This window comes from Sander lucioperca, chromosome 10, assembly GCF_008315115.2.
Source record: "Sander lucioperca isolate FBNREF2018 chromosome 10, SLUC_FBN_1.2, whole genome shotgun sequence".
NCBI lineage: Eukaryota > Metazoa > Chordata > Actinopteri > Perciformes > Percidae > Sander > Sander lucioperca.
In genome coordinates, this window is record NC_050182.1 from 6,292,673 (window position 1) to 6,302,078 (window position 9,406).

At 40.0% G+C, this 9,406-nt stretch overlaps 1 protein-coding gene across 1 annotated transcript in view; it reads right to left on the bottom strand.

Annotated features, from left to right (window-relative positions):
* Nucleotides 1-7,750, bottom strand: part of LOC116058023 (calpain-2 catalytic subunit-like) — a 31,587-nt gene extending 23,837 nt beyond the window's left edge. Inside the window, exon 1 of the mRNA XM_036005904.1 lies at nt 7,707-7,750. The gene's annotated coding sequence lies outside the window, so the exon portion shown is untranslated. The remainder of the gene's footprint in view (nt 1-7,706) is intronic.
* Nucleotides 7,751-9,406: the final 1,656 nt, after the last annotated feature.

Consider the following 9,406-nt stretch of genomic DNA (forward strand, 5'->3'; position numbering starts at 1 on the left):
CCATCACTGCAAAGAATCAGTGTAACCCTAGTGGTTATGAGTTGGAATAACATTGGCTAAAAGGGTTATGCTTTATAAACCAGAAAAACAGACCGTGTCAATTTTGACCAGGAGGGCAACAACATTCTTACGTCTTTTATTCATTGTATTATTTTTAGTCTCTGTGTGTGTGTGTGTGTGTGTGTGTCTGTGTGTCTGTGTGTGTGTGTGTGTGTGTCTGTGTGTCTGTGTGTCTGTGTGTAATTGTGTGTATGTGTGTATGAGTGTGTGTTTGTGTGCGTGTGTGTATGTGTCTGTGTCTGTGTGTGTCTGTGTCTGTATTACTATACCTAAAATCTCCCACAAAGTTAACTCAATTATAACTTCAACAATTAATTTTTGAGTGAAGTTAAATTCATGTGAATGAATCACTCAATTTTTTTGAAGGGTTAAGTTACGTGAAATTACTTCTTTTATTAAGATGTGCCGTTAGATTTTACAGTGTATTAATGATCACACACACACACACACACACACACACACACACACACACACACACAGACTATTAATGATCACAAGTCTTTCACAATGTGTATCTGTGGAAAGTACTCTATAAATAAACTTATATCCAGTGTTGGCTGTGTTATCATCTCAGATACAGTTGGAGGTTAGAGAACATGACCATCTGGAATAATTCATCACAAACTTTAAACGCAAAACACACGAGCAGACACAAGGGAAACTATAATATGAACCTTTAAGATGTAATTTGGGAATAATGTAAGCAAAAGGCTGTTTTTTTTCGAACTTTTTTTATTTCAATTTTCACAAGTGACATACAGCACAGGCCATGGTGAACAAAGAATAGTGAAAACAGTGTGTCACTTATGCAAAAAGCTATTTTACAATAGAAATACCAGTGTAAATGTAAATGTAGAAACAAGTGAGAAAAGCAACAAAAACGTCAAAAAAAAGTTACTATATATATATACAAAAATGTCAAAATAAAGTGTCAAAAAATACCGTCTCTGTTGAACATGACGGCATTAAAAACAGACCCAGGTTAAACTGTCAACATGTGTTTTATTCAACAGGAGACACAAGTTACTCTGATTCATCAGGTAGTAATAGATTACTCTGATTCATCAAGTAGTAACAGATTACAGAAATTTATGAAAGTGAATAGGATTGCCTTTTTTATCACATCCGATTTCAATTATCTTGTGCGCTTTAAATTCACCTTTCTCATACTCACAGTGGGGAGGCTTGGCTTTCTTTGCAGCATTTTCCATCGTCTGTTTGCAGTAAATAAGGTCAAAGGGCGTTGTGCTTCGATGCAGATTACCTTTCAGTGCTGGTGTTTTACAGACATTTGTCACAGCTTTCAAAGGCGCTTTGATGAAGGTGTTGGACCACTTACAGCTGCCGTCGTCCTTCATGATTTCTCTGCCGTTAATCACGTTGGTACAGTCGTCTTCATTCATCTCCTCAATGATGTGCTGGTTTGTAAACCATTTAACATCGTGCTTCACTTTTTCCACAGAGAGTACAGCAGCAGAGAGCAGGAGAACACCGGCAAAGATAGAGATCTTCATGTTGATCTGGAGAACACAGTGTCAGAAGGGTAAAAAGAAGTGTCAAAAAGTTGAGAGAAAAGCATCAAAAGCTTCTAAAAAGCATCATCCTCAAAGCTGAAACAGAATCTATATCAAGCAGAGAAGTTTGAATGACCTAGGGCTCCTGCACACGGCCTGCGTAGCACACGCATCTCAGGCGTGCCAAAAACACGTGCATGCTATAAATAGAGCCGACGCCTATTTTTCCACGATACCCGCAAGCGTGTTGGATGCGTTTCCAGGCAAAATAGAAAAGATGTTTATATGTCATGTTGATGTTGTTGTTGTTTGAAAGTCTCGAGGTTTTGACATAAATGCAGATATGTCATTTAAAAAAATAATAATAAATAATTAGCGATTTTCAAATATTGCACCTGTCAATACAGAAGGAAATATTCTGGAGCCTATTTTGCCGTCAATCCTGCCGACAGTATATATTTATTAGAGTTGAGCTGGATACTCGGCTGAAACGAGTATCCGGTACGGATAAAGCACTTTTGCCGAGTACGAGTATTATACGAGTAATAAGAGTCAATATCTGTGCTCGGATTGAATAAAAATCCTCATTGGGTAGTTGACTGTGTCTGTGTTCTGTGATAGGCTAGTCGTCACAGAGCCCCTCCCCTACACACATACAGATGTATTGTGTTGCTGTGTCCCTCTCTGCTCACTCACACAGAACAGCTCTCTCTCTCTCTGTCTCTCCCTCAGTCACTCAGGTTCGCCGGTCTTTTCCGTTAACATTAGGGTTTTTTCAGCTTCAGGTTTGTTTTTTACTTCCGTTTGTAGTACTTCCTTATTAACCAGTAGAGTTCTGGTAAATGTGGGGTTTGTTCAGACGTGGTGCTTGGTAGAATGAGACTTGCGTTGCGTCTCTGCCTGTTGGAGATTATTTTTCTTTTTTAAACCGTCAGCTGGCTCTAAACAGATCTGAAAAACAGCGTCGGACTATTCTTACACACACACACACACACACACACACACACACACACACACACACACACACACACATACACACACACACACACACACACACACACACACACACACACACGGTGTGGAAATAAAAAAAATAAAAAAGAACCAAAAAAATAAAAAAATCACACTGATCATAAAAAAATTAAAAGTTATAAAAAGAAAGTTATGTTGAGTATGAAAACTCTTGTTCATTACATTTTACTTCATAATTGCAACCTCATGTGTTGTATTCATTGTTCTTGTTCTGTATATAGTTTGTTTGTTATCGTGATCAAAACCATTGATCTGAAGCTCAATGCTGATGCTGTCATGTAAATAGTTTTCTAATCAGCAATAAATATAACAATTTCTGATCAACCCATATCAATTGCATGCTTAAAATAACATACCGGTTAAAGCCCCGGCCATTTCAAGACAAACGACCCACTTCCGGATTAAATCCCGCCCACTTCCGGGTTAGGCCCCGCCCAGTCCGAGTACAGATACAGATACAGATAATTCATATGGTTAACAGATACAGATACTGATAATGCTGTACTCGCTCATCCCTAATATTTATGTTTATGTTTATGGGAAACATTCATGTTTACAGACAAGGCTAGCAGCAGCAGACACGTTTCTGGTGTCCAAAGACATAGAAAACGCCACGCAGCCGCCACGCAACTGACACGCAACAGAAACGGCACACTCACGCCACGCAGCCAGTGTGCAGGAGCCGTTACAGATAGAAAAAGCATTTCATACTGTGCTGCGTGTCGCCCCCCTCCCCCTCTCCCTTTTCCTGTCTAAAGATGTCACAATAAAAGCCCAAAAATAATCATACAAAAAAAGTGTCTGAAAAACATTAAAAAAAGTAATTTTATTTTCCAAATGCTTTTAAACTTCTTTCTGAATGTTCAATGTACAGTATTATCAGATTTGGCTTTTAAAATTAAAGAAATCTATGGACTTCTTACGTAACATTTGTTTTTAGTTTGATAAATGTCTCATTTCTTTGGAGTTCTGCAGAGCTCATGAACTCCCAAAAAGATTATATTTATTACCAATATTGTGTGCACACATTACAATACCTGCACACATGATTAAATACATTTCATATACAGGTTCAGCAGATTTCTTTCTATAGAAGAAATCCATAAAGTCCTGATGTAGCGAGATGAAGTTAGAAAGACAAACCAAACTAAAGTGAAAATAGAAACAAACTTTTGAGTTTTCGTCCTTACGGCTGAACAGAATCAGAGAAGATTATTTTTTGGGGGGCTTTTTTCCCTTTATTAGACAGTAGCCGCTTTCCGACCAAGTAGTTACAGGAATGTAGTTAAAGGAAAAGTCCACTTCTAAGCAGATTACTAACTACTCTCCCCAAAAAACGTTTTTTACATTTGCATTCCCACTGGCCAAGTGTCCATACGGACTATAGGAGGGGTAAGGGAGTGACGCAAGCATACATACATAGACTACTTCAGAGTAGATTTTCTTCGGAGCTAAATTACATGGTATTGGAATTTGTGCTTGGACTCCAGTTCTTTCCGATACCAGCATTTTAGGCAGTATTGGAGTTTTTTGCTTTTTATAGCGTTAAAATCAGAAAACAAATACACCAAAAAAAGTATGAACTAAATACTAAATCTAATGTATATAGCATATTTGTCATAATTTAAACAAGTCTCCCAAAGAGAAACGGGTATGTCTCTCTCCCCCCGCCTCTGCCTGCTGCGCTGTGGACGTGTGTGTGTGTGTGTGTGTGTGTGTGTGTGTGTGTGTGTGTGTGTGTGTGACGGCCGGCCAGCGAGGTGGAGTTTAACTCCGAAAAGACCACAGGTTCCCGTTAATCTTATGATGGACATGTGTTGTGATATTTAGGCAAGGCAGCTTTATTTGTATATTTAAACAAACGAATCGTCAACGGCGAAATAAAAGCCTCTTATTTACAAGAGCGGTCTGAGAGACCTCCAGCTTACAGCGGGGTCTCTGAGCCAGTCATGGCCGAGTGACGAGCTAGCCGGCAGGCGCCTGCTGGCTGTCGCCTCATTTCATGGAGCTTCTCAACTCCTTAAACTTTAAAGCAAATTGTCAATTCGGCATCAATTTTCACAAGACTGCCTATATTCAAAATCTAAACAGTTCATTTCTCGCCTAAAATGTCAGAAGTGAATTTAGTGATGAATAAGATGGCGAAAATTGTTAAAATTGTCCTGTTGTTGGTCTGTCTGTACCGGAAACCTCGTTGACCTGGGTTCATATGCTGAAAAGGGAACAGCGAAAAGATCCTGCCCTGAAGTAGGAACTGAAAGAGTTGCAGGAACTGCAGCCAGAGGAACTTGAAAATCCCCAAATTGGTCCAGTCAGAACACAAGAAAAAAAGGGTTCTAGGAATTTTATGTTCTAGGAACTGCAAAAATCTCAATGGTCGGAAAGCGGCTAGTGACAGTGGATAGACAGGAAAGGTGGGAGAGAGATGGGGGATGACACGCAGCAAAGTGCCGCAGGCCGGACTCAAACCCGGGCCGCTGCAAAAGACTACATGGGGCGCATGCTCTTACTGGGTGAGCTAGAGGCCGCTCCAATCAGAGAAGTTTTAATGTGTTAAAGACACAACCTGATCTCACAGAATTCCGTGAAATGAACACGGCCCCTTAACTCAAAATCTGTGGCAGTTTCACAGAATCGCAAAACCTTCCGTGGGCCCACGGAAGAATTCCATGAAATGAACACAAATCGCCGAAAATTCTGTGATGGGCCCACGAAAGAATTCCGTTAAATAAACACGGCCCCTTAAGTTAAGGAAAAGGTAATGGGTGGGTTTACGGTTCCGTGACATGCGAGAAGAACGGGACGGAAAATAAGAAAGCGACTTTAGGAAACTTGACATGCGGGACACGATCCCCAGTCTCTTGGGTGAAAGTCCTGTGTTTGACCCATCCACCCCCCCAACCAACCTCCTTATGCGGAACTTTGGCCTTACATACTACTCGCTACCATAGTCGCTCTTAAAGATGAACTGAACTGGAATTTGAGTAAAGGTGATATAACAGATGTATTTTATTTCTTCTCATTGGTACAATGATTAAAATGGCTGAATTTGTTAAAAGGGATAAAATGGTACATTGAAAGTGTTGTTGTTGTTACACGGGCGCCGCCATGTTGGAATTCCACAATCGGCTACGCCACTGGCATGGTAAGCAGCCATGGGATGTAAACAGGCTGAGGCTAACGGACATGGCTGAGGAAACGGAAACCAACAGGTCTAGGGGGGGGGTCATACTGTATTGCCCCTGGCTGCAGTAATGAACTGTATAGGGCTAAGGCAGCTGGGGTTACGATACATTTCCACAGGCTACCTTTGACAAGGAAACCAGTCCTCAACTCATGGCTAGCTGCCTTAAAACTGGCTAGCCCTCCGACAGCCCCTGGATTTCCAGTCTGTAACGAGCATTTTTTAGCGTCAGACTATTTAGAGAGCTGTAATTTTGATAAAACAGGGTCACTGGTGAGGGTTAAGTCCAACAGACTGAAACCTGAGGCCATTCCATCAATTATAGATTTTTCAGGCTACAGTACAGGGCAGACCGATAGACCAACGGCAAGACACTAACACGATGCTATCTGCCGCAGAGACAGGGCGCTGAAACGCTCACATCAGGCAGAGGACAGAGAGGTATGTTTAGCTGTTATCCAGCATGCTAGCAAGTCTACTAGGCAAAGGGCTGGATGTAACGTTGTTGTGACATACACAAAACACGTACATTTACACTTACACGCACAAATAAAGCCTGACGTGTAGGCTTTACAGCGTTCAACAAAACAGATTGACACACTGGGCGTTCATTGAAATTGAGTCACAAAACCAAGCTAGATACCAAACGATCCAATGTAGGGAAAGGGCTAGCAGCTAAACACGTTGGAAGCACTTATGTCAAACTCCACAAGCTAGCGCTCCGACCATAGACTGTATAAATAAACCATGACTCTGATGATATCACAGATCAATAATAATGCGTTACTAGGTGCTAACTAAACCACAGCGGGTCTGCAAACAGAATCCAATGTCCCTTTCTACTCACCCTGAAGCTAGCTGATGTCTCAGGGCACATTGTTGATGCAGAGGGAGTTCAACTCACAGAAAAAGCTGCTAGTTCCATAATAAGAGGTATCTGTGCAGTATCCATTTGTGCAATATCCATCAACGACCACAAGGAAAAATTCTGCCAACTCTGCACTAGCCTAAAGCAAACGGCAAAACTCGTGAATCCTCCGTGCATCCGTCACCCTGGGGTGACTCTCCTACGTGCAGCAAACTTCTTTTTTTTTTTTTTAAACTTTATTTATTTTGGTTTTAACATTTTGCTAACTTAACAAGCGATCCCATTGGATGAATTCGTCCAATCACATTTTCCATTTATCTGCCTCGATTTTCTAAAACGCACAGGACCTTTTCTATTTCCTCTAAATGTACACGATATATAAGCAGTCTCTATTCCCTAAAATGCATAATGTGCTTGGATACAATAAATGAGAGTGCATGACAGGTAAATGGTCCAGGTTGACCTCTCAGTTGCAGTGTCCATGCTCCGGCAGCGCCCACACACACAAAGCAGTCACTCCCCCCCAAACGATCCGAAGGTGGAGCCTGAAACAGATTGTCCTCCATGTGGTGGTAGTCAGACACTACAGGCTTGTCCCTCACAGGCTCAAATGTGTAACCCATGCCATTAAAATTACTCATTTTCATGTGTATTTAATATGCTGTACTGTAGCCTATATACCTTCGCAGGTCCTACCATGCCAGTGACGTCATCGAAATTGTCAGCGTTCTAATACTAACAAACGTAATTTTGTGTTGCTTAAAAAAAGCTATATTGATTTTTTTAATTGAAATTTTTAGTGTAATTTATTTTTATTTGTCATAACCAACACGTTATCAACGTTTATTCTTTCAGTTCAGTTCATCTTTAATGCTACGTCATCTTCTCATTGACTTTACATTGGCATTGTTTTCCGTGGTGGCCACATGGATTTTTCACACATTCCGTGCCACCACCACGTAATGAGCTGTTAACAATTCGTGATCATTTCACGGAATTCTGTGCGACCAGGCTATAAAGACAGAATAATAATATAAAGTATATTTACCTGAATGAGAGGAGAGAGATGAGTTCTAGAGTCAGCAGCAGGAGGGATACCTGGAATATCACATGACAACACACACACTACATTACATCACATTTAACTATGTTACATCATATTTAGCTACATTACATCACAGTCAGTGGTAGAGGAAGTACTGAATCTCAGTACTTAAGTAAAAGTACAAATAGCCAGAGACATATTTACCTTAGTAAAAGTATAAGTACCACAATGACAACCCTACTTAAGTAAAAGTAAAAAGTACCTCATTTTAAATGTTCTTTAAGTATTAAAAGTAAAAGTACTTGCATAACAATTTATTCTATTAATATCTATATTCTAACAATTAAAAAAAAAAACAGTATGGGCTGTGGCATTTTAATTAAGTTAGTTTTAGGTTAATGTAATTGTGCATACCATCTGTGGCCCAGTTTACATTCTGACTTACAATTCTGGTTATCTATCAGGGTGATCTGCATGAAGCTTGACTTTGCATTATTTCCCACGGGACAGTGAATGCTGCACACATTTATCTAGCGAGAACACACAGGCTTGGACAACAAGTACGTGGCTTCACAGCTGAGGAGGACCAGGAGTGTTTTTAAGATAAATATACAGGTTGTATATTAACCCTATGTGAACAGATGCTTCACATATGACCAAGCAGAGTATCGGGAGCAGCAGCAGTAACGGGAGCGGTACGCGCCTGGCCAATAAATGCTATTGAAGGGCGGGTCTTGGCGTGGCGGAGCAGGAGCCGCTACTGAAGGCTTCCCTGCGGACTGCAAACGTGTGACGGTCAGGAAGACGTTTTGGCAGGGGGAAAAACTGATACGAAAATGTAACAGAATGTTGTAGAAATGTAGTGGAGTAGAAAGTATACATAATTGCTGCAAAATGTAACAAAGTAAAAGTCAAAAGTATGCACTATTGATTCTACTTAAGTAAAGTACAGATACGTGAACAATGTACCTAAGTACAGTAACGAAGTATTTGTACTTCATTACATTCCACCACTGATCACAGTTAACTACGTTACATCGTATTTAACTACGTTACATCACAGTTAACTACGTTACATCACAGTTAACTACGTTACATCGTATTTAACTACGTTACATCACAGTTAACTACGTTACATCACAGTTAACTATGTTACATCAAAGTTAACTAAAAAAGTGGCGACAAAACTGTCAAAAAGCAGTGAGAGAAGTGTCAAAAAGATAAAAAAGTGCCAAAAAAGGGTAAAAATAGCCCCAAAAAAGTGTCAAAAAAAGTGCCAAAAAAGAGAGTAAAAGTAGCCCTGAAAAAAGTATCAAAAGGGTAAAGAATAGAACATAATTCTATATGATATGAATTATATTTACATCACAGTTAACTTCAAACTTTGAAAAATACGTCAGAAAAAAGTGTAAAAAATGTCTGACTGAAAAGTCAACAAACAAGATGACAAAAACTAATGTTAGGAGCCAGAGTCAGAGTTTTCTCTTACCGTAGAGTTGGTGGAGAAAGATCAGGTGTGAAGGAGCTGCTGTCCTTGTTTTCAGTAAAAGGGATTGAATGTTAAAATCTAAACTTCACAAAGTCTGAAGATGAAGAAGAAGAAGAGCAGAACTCTGACACGATGCAAATCTGAAGAATGTTCAGACAGAGAAATAAAATAATCTGCAGTCTTATATCCTCCCACAGAGAGAGGTTGTCTCTGA